Raw genomic sequence first — 15,762 nt, forward strand, 5'->3', positions numbered from 1 at the left:
AGTCATAGAAATAAATCCAAGAACACTTGGTGCCTCAGAGCTAACAAAGAAGAGAGTTTCAGGGAAATGAATGAGAGATTAAAAGAGAGAAAGTAGAGGAGATAAAAGAAAAGATAGGGAAAGAGAGAAAGAGACCACACAGACATGGGAACATTCTTTATCTTTAATTGCACTGCTTTATACATTTTGACTGAACATTCTGAAGATGAGTCTTTGCTAGACTTTGTTACCTTATTTTTTCGTATTTAAGTTAAATCTTACACAAAAATGTTTGCAGTACGATTACCAACTTCTACAAAACATTCCTTACTTGTGTTGCTTTCTACTAAGTTGATTTCTATTAAAATGTTGAAAACATCACTGTCTGCATGTGGACAGTGTTGGCCCTAAATGCTTCTTAGTGTAACTTCTAAATATACTTCTAAGCACCCAGGTATTTAGCAGTTGAGAAATGCTCCCCTCAGACCCATGCTTTCCATTGCCCCGTGAACCTGAACTTTTCCATCCTAGACCTTGGTATCAACGTGTGGTCCCTGGTTAAATGGTGTTTTTCTCTCATGTGCTTTTTGTATTTACCACATCTCTGTTTACAATCTTCAATGTAAAACGAACTCTTTGAAAATGATTTTTCACACGGCTAGTGTTGAAACTGAGGCAGACACACATTGTTCCGGCAAGGAAAAATATACTACCGGGGGTAAAATGAAAACATTCATTTTCCAAATTCAAGGCTGAAGTCTGGAATTTCATCATCCCATAAAAATAAACCATTTGAAAATTACTTAATTCATCACTGATTCAGTCTGGAAATTAGATATCAGGGAACAAAGACAATGAAGCTCTGTTAGTTGGCATGAGAAGGCCAGAGTGTGTTTAGTTTAAGTGTTTAGGTTAATAGACCATCCCTGGGTGTTTACAGAAAAGTTCAGTTTCAAAGAAGGCTCTGACAAGTCAGCAAGGTGTAGTGCTGAGAGCATGAGAGCACAGGACTGGGAATCTAATTCCAGCTTCTAAGGCTGATTTGTATCATTTAAGGCAAGTCTCTTAACCTCAGGTCCTGATGTCTTCACCTGTAAATGAGAGATAGTCAGTGGTATGGTCTGAATGTTTGTGTCCCCCAAATTTCATAGGTTTAAACCTAACCCCACAGTGATGGTATTAGGAGGTGGGGCCTTTGGAAGGTGATTAGGTCATGAAGGCAGAGCCCTGATGAATGGGATTATAAAAGTAGCCAGAGAAAGCTCCCTTGCCCCTTCTGCCATGTGAGGTTATAGTGAGAAGATGGCTATCTATGAGGAAGCAGGCTTTTACCAGACACTGAATCTGCCAATGCCTTGATCTTGGACTTCCCATCCTCCAGAACTGTGAGGTGTAAAATACTGCTATTTATGAGCTACCCAGTCTATGGCATTTTTCTTATAGCATCGCAAATGGACTAAGACAGAGAGTTAAGGTTTTTCCCAAATTCTAGATTCCACACACACACACACACACACACACACACACACAATCAAATTCCCTAAACACTAAGGCATTTGAGTAGTAGTATCTGATGATTCACTTGGTATTTAGGATCTTGGTGTAGATAAGGGCACCAATATGAATGTTAGCTGTGGTGTGGATGAAATGCCTAGGTGAGAATGAATGGAGATTTTGAGGACCAAAGGCAAGATCAATGCTTCTGAATTCTCAAAACGATGCGGCACACACAGAAAACTGATGAGGATGCTCAAGCCTACGTCAACTGGCCATAGTGCTTAGCTACCCAAGGCTCTTCCCAGATGCCCCAAGGGCCGAGAAGATTGATATCTTGGGCATCAATCTATAACCCAGTCATTCAGGATGTCCTAGACTAGAAAACAGAACATACTATAGAATGGAGAGTGATGGTTTACACAATAAACATGATACTCCTTTTTTTATTCTTTACTTCTTATTTTAAAAATTCCAGAATGAAGGAGGAGGAACATAATTGAAAGGGATGAGATAAAAAATTCAGTTGGTGACACACCAATTCTGAGGCATTTGAAACATTTGAGTTCTGATATTGAGATGCTAGGTGGATACCCAGATCTGGAAGGACGTCGGGGCTAGAGAGAGTTTTGGAAGTCATTAGCTTGTATAGATGAGATTTGAAGCCATGGACAAGATTTCTGTGAGAGAATGAGTAGAAGCCAAGGATGGGCTTAGGGGAACACTAATATTTAAGGGGCTGATAAAAGAGAAGGAGCTAGCAAAATATATAGGGCTCATTTGGAGCTTTTTACAAGGTGATTTAATGTCATTTCATAAGCGAAAAATATAAGACAAATTGATATCCAAGTATAGATATGATCTGTGTTATGTAATGACATACATAGATATAAGCAAGGGCACACACATACGGTGGATTTGTTCATTCATTCACTCATTAACAGTAAATGCATTCATTCTATCAATAAATGATTACTGAGTGCCTACTATGTGCTTGGAATTATTCTAACCATTGGGGATACAACAATGAACAAAACAGGTCAAGTCCCTTCCTGAATGGAGTTTTATGTGACACACCACACCACACACACACACACACACACACACACACACACACACACACACTACTAAATACTTTACAGCCTCTTCCCCACGAGGTACAGCAGAATGTAGATGGGTTTGTATTTTTACTGAGCCAAGATTCTTTATCCTCCTAAAGGATTGCCTGTCATCACCACCAACATATTGCTTTGGCCCTGTTGTTGTATTTGTCTTTTATTCACTTAAAAGGTTAACTGGATGGTTGAATTACAGGATTCTAGCCAAAGTGTGCTTCCCATAAAGGAGTTCCCAGCTCATCAGTAAGCTGAGCTCGTTTGGCATCTGTCTTGCATTACTAAGGAGCTGGGCATCTGCAGGCTGAGCTCATACTGCAGAGGCATCGGCAAGACCTTGATCTGCCTTCACACCATAATTGCTGGATGACAGGGGAGCAGCGGAGGTCATGGTTCAAATCTGAGATGGCAGGTTCTGAGGACAAAGCCTGCAGGGACCATTTTCTATTGGAAACTCTTTCATTTTAATATCATTGTCAGAATATTCTAACTCCAGGTCTTCCCACTCCAAACAAAGTGAAAGCAAATCTACCTTTTATCTTTCCACCTTATCATTTCCTCCAGAGTTTTTTTTTTGTTAAAATTTTCTCAGATAATTAGGAGATCATAGATCTTTTCCATTTCTGGGCCAGTATGTTCTGGGTCCCAATTAGCTAATAAGCCAACTCTATCTCTAGAATTTTCTGTTTCTATTAATGACACTATCCACTAGTGTCTCTAATCTTGCTGGTTCTTTAAAGTTATTTCCCATCCAAGAAACTTTTCTTACTCTCTGTCCCTTCTCCATTGTCTGGTGGAGACCTAGTTGAAAGCGTATTGGAGATGGGAAGGAGATAGTCTTTATGGGTGAGAAAATACTACATTATGCCCAAAGTGTTGGCTGCCCTGTCCTTTTTATTAATGAACTTGGAATAACCCTTGATTCTTTTCTCTTCCATCATCTATCATATCCAATTAGTTATATATGAAATCAGTTTCTTTAAATACTGTTTGCACATGCATTCTTCAGCCAGTAACTTTCAATGAATCCCTATTACAAATTAGAATCCAATACATTAACCTACTGCTTGACCCAATGATTAACACTTTTAGGAACTTATCTTACAAATATAGTCACACTCATGCAAAAATTATTTATTGTAACCTTATATGTAATAGCAAAAGACAGGAGATAACTTAAATGTCCATTAATTAGGGACTGATTAAATAAATTATGATTCATTCATACAGTAGATTACTAGGCAGGTATAAAACAGGAAATTCTTTATATTCTAATGGTAATGATCTCTAAACTATACTGTAAAATGGAAAAAGTTAATATTTGTGAAAAAAGGATACACATGCAATATTTTCTTCTGTATGCATTTAATGTCCCTGGAAGCAACATAAGTAACATCAGTTGCCTCTGGAGTGGAGAGTTGGGTGATTGAGAGATAAGAGTGAGAGGGGCCTTTTCACTATAATATACATTGATACCTTTTGATTTTTGAGCCATGTGAACTCTTAGAAATACATATGCATGTACGTACGTATATACACTTTAAATTTTAAAGTCCTTCACCTAGCATTTCAGGCCTTCACAATCTGGCCCTTGATGACATTTGCAACCATATTTCTAGAATACCGCATTTTCCCCTGCAGAAGATCTCTCCTCTTGCCACATTGGTCTGCTCAAACATCTGTCTCATGCATAGTTCCATCTAGATCCTTTCAAAGTCAAATTGCCAGGTTCCAGTTCTGGTGTCACCCAACCCATGGGTCTTGACTTAAAGGAGGCAAATGAGGTACAACAGCAAAACTTGTCCTGTAGAGGGTGGCCCCACCAATCTAAACACCTGCCTGCCGCAGCTCTGCCTCTGTGCAAGTGAATTTAGAACTAATGCCAGTACCGGATCCCCTCTGACCAGAGCCCAATGCCACCGTTCTCCTTTCCCTCTAGGATGATGTACACGTGGAGGGCTATTGTTCCTGCAAGGTGAGGTTCTTTAGTCTCCAGAAGGAAATCCCCATCCTGTCTAACACTAGATCTCTGCAGACACCAGGCAAGATGTTGCTCAGCAGGCCTGAAGGTGCCCTTGTGGTTTGATGTCCCTTCAGAACTTGCCTTGACCCAAAAAGGAGTCCCCTTTCCAGCTAATGCCATATCCTGCAACTCTCTGTGATGTTGCTTGGCAGGTCTTCATTGGTGCTAATTTCATAAAGTCTGGATCCCAGAGACCTTTCCTAGTACAGAAGTTTTATGCTTTTCAAGTGGGACTTTGCCCCTAAAATGGCAGAACTCTATCTGCATACTCTCTAGGCCTACCAAAACAGTAGCAGGTACAATGTGATAGTGGAATAATAATAATGTAGTGATAGCTAACAAACATTTAAGTGCTCACTCTGTGCCACGCACTGGTCCAAGCACTCAACATGCACTAACTCATTTAATCCTCACAATAACTCTGTGTAGTTATTTTACAGGTAAAAAAACTGAGACCCACAGAGGTCAAATCACTTGCCCAAGGTCACATAGCTATAAAGTGGAGAAGCTGGGATTTGAACCCAGGTAGTCTGTCTCTGAAACCCTTAAACACCAAGCATGCTATACCAAGTGTCTTGCAAGCTGTTAACAATACAGTGAGCTTCTTGGAATGACTTTTTGATCTCCATCAAAAATACCCCTCTTTTGGGCCACTCACTTTCAACTTGGCTTAATGTCCAAGGTCTCACACAGCTAATAAGTGGCAGAACCAGGGTTTAGAGCCAAGCAGTCTGGATCCTGAGGCCAGGCATTTGATCATTATGCTAGACTGCCTCTCTGAAGCAGAGAGGCTGGGGTGATGGACCCTTTATTACCAGTAAGACCTTGACCCAAACCCTAGTGTTCAGCCTGGCAAGGGTAGGACCGTGGTTCCTCCACGTAGGTTTGAAGATGCCCCCTGTCCTAGGGCTTCATCGCATGGCCTGGTCAGTAACCTCAGACTGGACCCATCCACTGTACTCCGTTTTTGAAGTGTGGGTGGGAGGTCTTATCCTTGATCATAGGCCCATTGGTGGAGAGGAGGAGATGGGGTTGGGTGGGAAGAGTTGATGAAAGTCTCAAGCTCCTTCAGTATCCACCAAAAGGTCTACTTCCCCCAGGCGTCCATGCCTACCCACCCAGCCTTGGTGATCTCCTCCCCTGAACTCCTGTAGTCTAATTGTGACTGCCCACAGCAGTTTCCATAGCTTTGCGTGGCCACTTGCCTTGGCCACGTACGATGGTGCTGTGCTTCCCAACCAACTCAACACACTTAACGCTTTCAAAAATATTTATTGAACACCACCTTGATACCATGCCACCAGGTGGCAAAAAGATGATCAAGACTCCATTCCTGCCCTCTAGGAACTCATGGACCAATAAAGTAACGATTATATTTAAGTGAAGATGTCATCACTGAGATGAGTGAGACATAGAAGAGAGACCTCCTAACTCTGCATGGGGGATCAGGGAAAGCTGCTAAGAGGAGACTGACCCTGACGTGAGTCATGAGGATATGAAAGGAGCTTTTCAGGGTGATAAGTGGAAAAAGAACAAGGGAAAGACTATCCAAACAGGAAAGCATTTCAGGAGAATTACAACTAATTCAGTTTAGCTGAAATACACAGCACTTATAAAGAAGCAAAGGAGATGGGGATAGGTCCATAGGCATGAGCTAAAACAGAGCACAAATTCCTCCTGAATGTAAGCTTCTTAACGGCAGGGATTTTTGTCTATTTATTGACGTATCCCTGGTGCTCCACAGTGCCTGGCACAGGGGAGGCACACAGTATGTTTTTGTTGTGTATGAAGAAAAATGAATGTATGTCAGGTCCATAAATTTGGACTTTGTCTTTAAGGGTTATTTAAGAGTTTTAGGCAGATGAGTAATGTTGTTAGAAATGCATTTTGGATAAGCATGCAATCACCGAAAAATGAATACAAGAGCTCAAAATGAAGGCTGGATACAAAATAAACATGCAAACATCACCCATTTATACATACGTGTACTTGCCAGTAAAAAAATAAAACTGTAAAAAAGTAAGAATGTGCAAGATGTACATTAAGAAAACTATAAAACTTGATAGAAGAGTAAAAAGAAGGCTTGACTAAATAAAGAGAAACACCATGTTCTGGACAGGACGACTCAGTATTGTAAAGATGTCATGCTTCCCTAAAATAATATATAAATTTAACACAGTTTCAGTTAAAATCCCAGTAGGATTTTGTGGTACTTGACAAATAGCTTTTAAAATTCATTTGTATGTATAAATGAATGAGGACAGCCAAGAAAAACTTGAAAAACCAAGAAAAATGAGAAGGGACCTTGCTTAATCAGATCAAAAGTCACTATATAAATCTACAGTAATTAAAACAGTATGGTACTGGAGCAAGAACACACAGAAAAATGGAACAGAGTAGGATATCCAGAAACAGAATCGTGTGCATATGTACTTAGCATATGATTATAGCAAATATTTATTGAGTACTTACTATGTGCTTGGCACTGTTCTAAGCACTTTGTATTACTCATTTAATTCTCACAAAACTTTATGAAGTAGGTCCTATTGTTATTCCCATTTTATTTTTTATTTTTATTTATTTCTAATATCTTTATTAGAGTATAATTACAATGTTATGTTAGTTTCTGCTGTACAACAAAGTGGATCAGCTATATGTATACATATATCCCCATATCCCTTCCCTCTTGAGCCTCCCTCCCACCCTCCCTATCCCACCCCGCTAGGTCATTACAAAGCATTGAGCTGATCTCTCTGTGCTATGCGGCAGCTTCCCCCCAACCATCCACTTTACATTTGGTAGTGTATTTATGTCCATGCCACTCTCTCACTCCATCCCAGCTTCCCCTTCCCTCCCTGTGTCCTCAATTCCGTTCTCTATGTCTGTATCTTTATTCCTGCCCTGCCACTAGTTTCATCAGTACCGTTTTTTTAGATTCCATATATGTGCATTAGCATACGGTATTTGTTTTTCTCTTTCTGACTTACTTCACTCTGTATGACAGACTCTAGGTCCATCCACCTCATTACAAATAACTCAGTTCCGTTCCTTTTTATGGCTGAGTAATATTCCATTGTATATATGTGCCACATCTTCTTTATCCATTCATCTGTTGATTGACATTTAGGTTGCTTTCATGTCCTGGCTATTGTAAATAGTGCTGCAATGAACATTGTGGTATATGACTCTTTTTGAATTATGGTTTTCTCAGGGTATATGCCCAGTAGTGGGATTGCTGGGTCCTGTGGTAGTTCTATTTTCAGTTTTTTAAGGAATCTCCATACTGTTCTCCATAGTGGCTGTATCAATTTACATCCCCACCAGCAGTGCAGGAGGGTTCCCTTTTTGCCACACCCTCTCAAGCATTTATTGTTTGTAGATTTTTTTGATGATGGCCATTCTGACCGGTGTGAGGTGATACCTCACTGTGGTTTTGATTTGCATTTCTCTAATGATTAGTGATGTCGAGCATCTTTTTATGTGTTTGTTGGCAATCTGTATGTCTTCTTTGGAGAAATCCACTGGCTTTTTTCACAGAACTAAGACAAAGAATTTTACAATCTGTATGGAAACACAAAAGACCCTGAATAGCTAAAGCAATCTTGAGAAAGAAAAACGGAGCTGGAGGAATCAGGCTCCCTGACTTCAGACTACACTGCAAAGCTACAGTAATCAAGACAGTATGGTACTGGCACAAAAACAGAAATATAGATCAATGGAACAGGATAGAAAGCCCAGAGATAAACCCACGCACGTATGGTCACCTTATCTTTGACAGAGGAGGCAAGAATATACAGTGGGGAAAAGACAGCCTCTTCAATAAGTGGTGCTGGGAAAACTGGACAGCTACATGTAAAAGAATGAAATTAGAACACTTTCTAACACTATACACAAAAATAAACTCAAAATGGATTAAAGACCTAAATGTAAGTCCAGACACTATAACACTCTTAGAGGAAAACATAGGCAGAACACTCAATGACATAAATCACAGCAACATCTTTTTTGACCCACCTCCTAGAGTAACAAAATAAAATAAAAAATAAACAAATGGGATCTAATGAAACTTAAAAGCTTTTGCACAGCAAAGGAAACCATAAACAAGGCAGAAAGACAACCCTCAGAAGGGAAGAAAATATTTGCAAATGAAGCAACTGACAAAGGGTTAATCTCCAAAATATACAAGCAGCTCATGTGGCTCAGTATCAAAAGAACAAACAACCCAATCCAAAAATGGGCAGAAGACCTAAATAGACATTTCTCCGAAGAAGACATACAGATTGTTATTCCCATTTTACATATAATAAAGCACATGTAGATGATGCTACATGCAAGCCAGTGAGTGGTATCCAGGCTTTATGACTCAAGGCCTTCATTTTGTTTTATTTTACTTTATTTTATTTTATTTTGTGTGGCTGTAGTTGAATTTATTTCTATATAGTATTCCATCATAAAAATATAACCCATTTTACTTATACATTCCCTTACTGATGCACATTGGGTTGTTTCCAGTTTGATGATTTTCCAAAGAACACTGCTCTGAACATTCTTGTCCAAACACATGTACACATCTGTGTTGGGTATAATCCTAAGAGTGGAATTGTTGGGCCGTAGAGTATGTGTATGTCCATCCTTTGTAGATACTGCCAAGGAGTTTTCAAAGTGGAATGAACAGTTTATACTCAAACAGCTGTGTATGAGAATTCCAGTTGCTCCACGTACTCACCAACACTTTGTATTGTCAGGGTTTTTTATTTGAACCCTTGTGGTGTATGTGTAGGGGTATCTCACTGTGGTTTTTTGTTTTTTGTTTTATTGAAGTATAGTTGATTAACAATGTTGTATTTGTTTCTGATGTACAGCAAAGTAATTCAGTTATATTTATTCTTTTTCAGATTCTTTTCCATTATAGGTTATTGCAAGATATTGAGTATAGTTCCCTGTGCTATACAGTAGATCCTTTTTGTTTATCTATTTCATACAAAGTAGCGTATATCTGTTAATCCCAAGCTCCTAATTTATCCCTCCCCCACTTCCCCTTTGGTAACCATAAATTTGTTTTCTGTGTAACTCTGTTTCTGTTTTGTAAATAAGTTCATTTGTATCATTTTTTTAAGATTCCACATATACGTGATATCATATGATATCTGTCTTTCTCTGTCTGACTTACTTCACTTAGCATGATAATCTCTGGGTCCATCCATGTTGCTGCAAATGGCATTATTTCATTCTTTTTTATGGCTGAGTAATATTCCATTCATTATTTATCTATTCATCTGTTGATGGACACTTTGGTTGTTTCCATGTCTGGGCTCTTGTGAATAGTGCTGCTGTGAACATTGGGGTACATGTGTCTTTTTGAATTAGAGTTTTCTCTGGAAATATGTCCAGGAGTGGGATTGATGGATCATATGGTAACTCTATTTTTAGTTTTTTAAGGAGCCTCTATACTGTTCTCCATAGTGGCTGCACCAATTTACATTCCCACCAACAGTGAAGGAGGGTTCCCTTTTCTCCACACCCTCTCCAGCATTTATTATCTGTAGACGCTTCAGTGATGGCCATTCTGACTGATGTGAGGTGATACCTCGCTGTAGTTTTGATTTGCATTTCTCTAATAATTAGCAATATTGAACATCGTTTCATATGCCTGTTGGCCATCTGTATGTCTTCTTTGGAGAAATGTCTATTTAGGTCTACTGTCCATTTTTTGATTGGGTCGTTTGTTTTTTTGATATTGAGCTGTATGAGTTGTCTGTATATTTTGGAAATTAAGCCCTTGTTGCTCACATCATTTGCAGATATTTTCTCCCAGTCCTAGATTGTCTTTTCATTTTGGTTATGGTTTCTTTTGCTCTTCAGAAGCTTTTAAATTTAAGTAGGTCCCATTTGTTTATTCTTGCTTTTATTTCTACTATGCTAGGAGATGCATCCCAAAAAAATACTGCTATGATTTATGTCAGAGTGTTCTGCCTATGTTTTCCTCTAGGAGTTTTATAGTATCTGGTCTTACATTTAGGCCTTTAATCCATTTTGAGTTTATTTTTGTATATGGTGCTAGAGAATGTACTAATTTCATTCCTTTATATGTAGCTGTCCGGTTTTCCCAGCACCGCTTACTGACAAGATTATCTTTTCTCCATTGTATCTTCTTGCTTCTTTTTTCGAAGATTAACTGACTATAGGTGTGTGGGTTTATTTCTCTCTATTTTGTTCAGTTGATCCCTGTGTCTTGTTTTTGTGCAAATACCATGCTGTTTTGATTACTGTAGCTTTGTAGTATTGTCTGAAGTCTGGGAGTATTATGCCTCCAGTGTTGTTCTTTTTCCTCAGGATTACTTTGGCAATTCTGGGTCTTTTGTGGTTCCATATAAATTTTAGGATTATTTGTTCTAGTTCTTTGAAAAATGTCATGAGTAATTTGATAAGGATCCCATTAAATCTGTAGATTGCTTTGGGTAGTATGGCCACGTTAACAATATTAATTCTTCCAATCCAAGAGCATGGAATATCTTTCCATTTCTTTGAATCATCTTCAGTTTCCTTTATCAATGTTTTATAGTTCTCAGCTTATAAGTCTTTCACCTCCTTGATCAAGTTTATTCCTAAGTATCAGTAATACTGATTCTGCCTTTATTTAAAATTTTGATATTTTGTTCATTATGGACTTATTTGCATTAATTTTCATTTTTAAAATATTGCATTAAAATATTATTTGTCTTGACTACTGAGTTGTTTTTTTTGTTTGTTTGGTTTTTTAAATTTATTTATTTATTGGCTGGTTGGGTCTTTGTTGTGGGGCGCGGCCTTCTCATTGTGGTAGCTTCTCTTGTTGCGGAGCACGGGCTCTAGGCACACAGGCTTCAGTAGTTGTGGCTCATGGGCTCTAGAGCACAGGCTCAGTAGTTGTGGCGCATGGGCTCAGTTGCTCCACGGCATGTGGGATCTTCCCAGACCAGGGATCGAACCCGTGTCCCCTGCTTTGGCAGGCGGATCCTTAACCACTGCACCACCGGGAAATTCCCACTACTGAGTTTTTTAATGCCTCTTTAAATTTTGTGTCCAAGGCAAAGTGCCTTATGCATCTAATCCTAGTTTCAACCCTGGATGGAAAAAGAAATTATTACTACCTTTGAGGATGACTTGGAAAATCAGCATGTTAGGCCTGCTTAGCCACTAATTTGGAAATTCTGTTTCTAGGAATATTACCTAGAGGTATGACTGGACAAGCACACAGTGATATATATATAGGGGTGCTCATTGTAGCACAATATAGAAGAAAAAATTGAAAAATTGAACTGACCATCAATAGGGGATTGATTAAATAAATTATGGTACATTTGTGCAATAGAGTACTATATAGGCACTGAAAAGGATGGCATAGAGGTGTACATGTTTAAAGGAAAGAATATCCATATTGTCTTAAGGAGTAAATTAAAGAGCATGACTCTATAGAACTATATGTGTACAGTACTCTCAATTAGGCAACACATACACACAACTCCAAAAACGTCTTAAAAAATAATGTAGATCTTTACTGGAATCACATGAAAAAGTAGCCAGAGGAAATATTACACTTCACAAAATCTCATCCATTATGGCAGCTTCTCTAAAACTCTTGACTGTCTCTCTCAAAACTCATTTTTTGCCAAATCACTCCCTCCCTCCTAATTCTCTGACATATTCTATTTTTCCAGTGGTAGTAGATAGTGCCTCATATGCCAGCCCACCCACAGGCCCCCAGGTTTTTAATTCTGTATCTCTACTTACCGCCCAGGAGGCCTAGCACCTGTAACACATTAGCCCTCTTCCCTAGGAGGCAGGTGTAATAAAAATCTGTTTTTGTTCAGGGAACTCCTCAGCTCATGAGTCTGTCCCCCTCTACAGAGGCCAGATTCTTGCTATTCCAGCCCCTCTTGCAGGCAGAGCACAGACGTATGACCTAGGCTCAGTCAGCTGCCCCGGCCCCAGACTTAGAAGCCAGCAACTCAAAGCATCAGGTGCCACACAGAATCCAATCCAGCAGTGATGGCAGCAGATCCATCCAGTGTCTAGACTCAGCCATGGCAGGGGTTCTTATGGTGGGACTCAGTATCCAGCATCCTGGGGTCAACAGGGCAGGCTGCTGCACTGCGTCCAGTGGTGGGGCTATGGTGTCTCCTCTAGACCAGCTCTACAGTGTGACTGTGCCTTGTTTCTGGCACATGGAGCCTCCAATCCTGATTTTCTGGCCTCCCAGAGGCTCTGTGAGTGACCTAATATCCTTTAATAAATCCTTATTCTGCCTAAAGTAGTGAAGTTTATTTTCCATTGCTTGCGGCGAAGAATCTTGCTTCATACATGTTTATTTTTGGTGTTGCCATGTATACATTTTGTGAAGAGATCTGATTTCAGCATTCATTATTGTACCCCTTTAGGTCCCTCAAAGCAAAACAAGCTGATAGGTCAAGTCAAGTTGTTATGTTTGGGGCAGTTTTATTCATCTAGAGCTGCATAGTCCAATATGGTTGCTACCAGGCTCTTGTGGCTGTCTAAATTTAAATCAATTAAAAGTAAATAGGGATTTCCCTGGTGGTCCAGTGGTTAAGAGTCTACCTTCCACTGCGAGGGACATGGGTTCGATCCCTGGTTGGGGAACTGGGATCCCACATGCCGCAGGGCAACTAAGCATGTGCGTTCTAGAGCCAGCATGCCACAACTAGAGAGCCCGCGCGCCACAATGAAGAGCCCATGTGCCACAACTAAGACCCAACACAACCAAATAAATAAGTAAATAAATATTTTTTTAAAAAGTAAATAAAATTAAAAATTTAATTTCTCAGTATCACTAACCACATTTTAAGTGTTTAGATGCCATATATGGCTAGTGGGAACTGTATCAGACAGTGAGATTTAGAACATTTCCGTGAACACCAACAAGTTCTATTGGATAGGACAATCTAGAGGGATCTTGAGATCTCACCAGCCCACCTCACTGAACCATCAGAGAGAGTCAAAGACCACCTTGGAATAGATTCATTGCAATATCTGACCATATCACAGATATATTAACAGATGAGCAATTGTGCTAACTAGACCAGGGTATATTTTACTTGCACCATTTAAATTGTTCTTGCTTGCTTGCTCTTTGCCTTCCTACCTTTCTTTATTCCTCTCCCTTTCTTTGCCAAACCCATGTTGGTGAATTCGTCCAAGTTATTTGGGCATATGCTCTAAGTCTTCCATAATAGTGTTTGCCCTGCCAACTCCATAGGGTTGGTATGAGCAAAATCATGTAATTTAAGCAGGGGGGTGGGGTAGGGTTTCACGTCTGTGGCTGGTCTGGAATGAGCCCTGAGCTGAGATGATTCTATGACATTAGCCAGTTGATTTTGAGAAATCACTCCAACTTTCTGGATTCCAGTTTACTTACCAGTCAATTGAAGGAGTTGAATGAGATCACTTCTAAGTTCTCTTCCACTATCAACATTCAAAAATTCTGTTATTCCATATGGAATCCCAAAGACTTTATTTATTATCTCTTCAAGGGAGCTGAGAATAGAGTTCTGATGCTGGTGGGCAATGGTCAGGGAGGTGAGATGAGAATAATCTAGAATGAGTCTTTATTCAAGATTTGATGTGCAGTAACCCACTTTACTGGTGGCAAAGTATAGGTTGGGAAAAGCAGACTGAGAAGCTTAGACTACAATCTCTCTCTCAAATTACCTGATGGTCATATTTTTCTTGCACTTTAGTTAATGTTTAAATGTTCAGAAGCAACTTGCAAATAACTAAAGTTTTAAATCTGCACTTTCTCTTTGGGTGGCCCAGCTTCATGCTTGGCAACTCATTCCTTGCTATTGGAACACTGTCCACCCAAAAATGATTAAATTGTTGTCCCAAATTAGTGTTCTTTAAAAAAATTCAAATGTATATTTCAAAGTTACCCCTTGAGGTCGGCCACCTAGGCCATCCCAGTGAAGGACTATTGAGCAAAGGGCTTTCTAGTCAGGAATTCAAACACACACAGTGTCAGCCTGTCTCTGTTGAATCTCCTGTTCCCACAGTTTCTATTACCAAATTAAAATGTTAGGTCAAACTTCTTGAGAAGCAAGGGTACTCTAGGTGAGAGAGTATTAAGCCTTGCACATTTGGTAACTTCATATCATTTCTAGAACTTTCTGTTAGGAAAATGGATGTTCCTCATTGTCAGTAGGGAATTGTGTTATGAAAACCATAGCATTAATTGTCATTAACATTCATTAAGCATTTTCTATGTGTTTAGCACTTTATTGACATTCCCATTTTACAGATGTGGAAACGGAGGCACAGAGAGGTTTAGCAACTTGCCTTGCCTTATAGCTCCTGGTTAATCAAGGGCATAATAACGTTGAGAGGCTTTGAAGCTTAGAGTTGTCACAACCATCTTGCTACCACATGCAGATGGAAAATGATCATGGCACACAGAAGGGAATGATAAAGGAAGCCGAGAAAAATCCTGTCCTGATGGCAACAATTGAGCCCTAAAGTCAGTTGTGCCCAAGCCAGTTCTAGCCCTGCACTTTGAAGTTTTGAGGGTTCAGTCAGAGCTTTTGGGGGTCAGTTTTTCTTTCATTTACATCCTCCAGATGTACTTGATATATATATCCTACTTGATCTATATTTGTTTAATACAAAAAATTTTTTAAATTTTATTACTACTATTATTTTTTGGAGTGTAATTGACCTACAACGCTGAGTTCCAGGTGCACAACATAGAAACGTTTGATATTTCTATATATTATAAAATGATCATCAACATAAGTCTAGTAATCAACTGTCACTATACAAAGTTACTGCAATGTTATTGACTATGTTCCCCATGCTGTACATTGCATCCTGTGACTCATGTATTTTGTAACTGGAAGTTTGTACCTCTTCATCTCCCTCACCTATTTCACTCATCCCCCAACCTATTCCCCTCTGGCAACCACCTGTTTGTTTTCTGTATCTATGAGAATGCTTCTGTTTTTTTTTTATGTTTGTTCATTTGTTTTTTAGGTTCCACATACAAGTGAAATCATATGATATTTGTCTTTCTCTGTTTGACTTAATTCACTTAGTATAATACCCTGTAGGTCCATCCATGTTGTTGTAAATGGCAAGATTTCATTCTTTTTTTATGGCTGAGTA

At 39.3% G+C, this 15,762-nt stretch overlaps 1 protein-coding gene across 6 annotated transcripts in view; it reads left to right on the forward strand.

Moving 5' to 3' along the window:
• The window catches only part of PALM2AKAP2 (PALM2 and AKAP2 fusion), a 506,958-nt gene that overhangs the window by 80,457 nt on the left and 410,739 nt on the right, over positions 1–15,762 (forward strand). The window lies entirely within an intron of this gene.

This window comes from Balaenoptera acutorostrata, chromosome 6 (assembly GCF_949987535.1).
Source record: "Balaenoptera acutorostrata chromosome 6, mBalAcu1.1, whole genome shotgun sequence".
NCBI lineage: Eukaryota > Metazoa > Chordata > Mammalia > Artiodactyla > Balaenopteridae > Balaenoptera > Balaenoptera acutorostrata.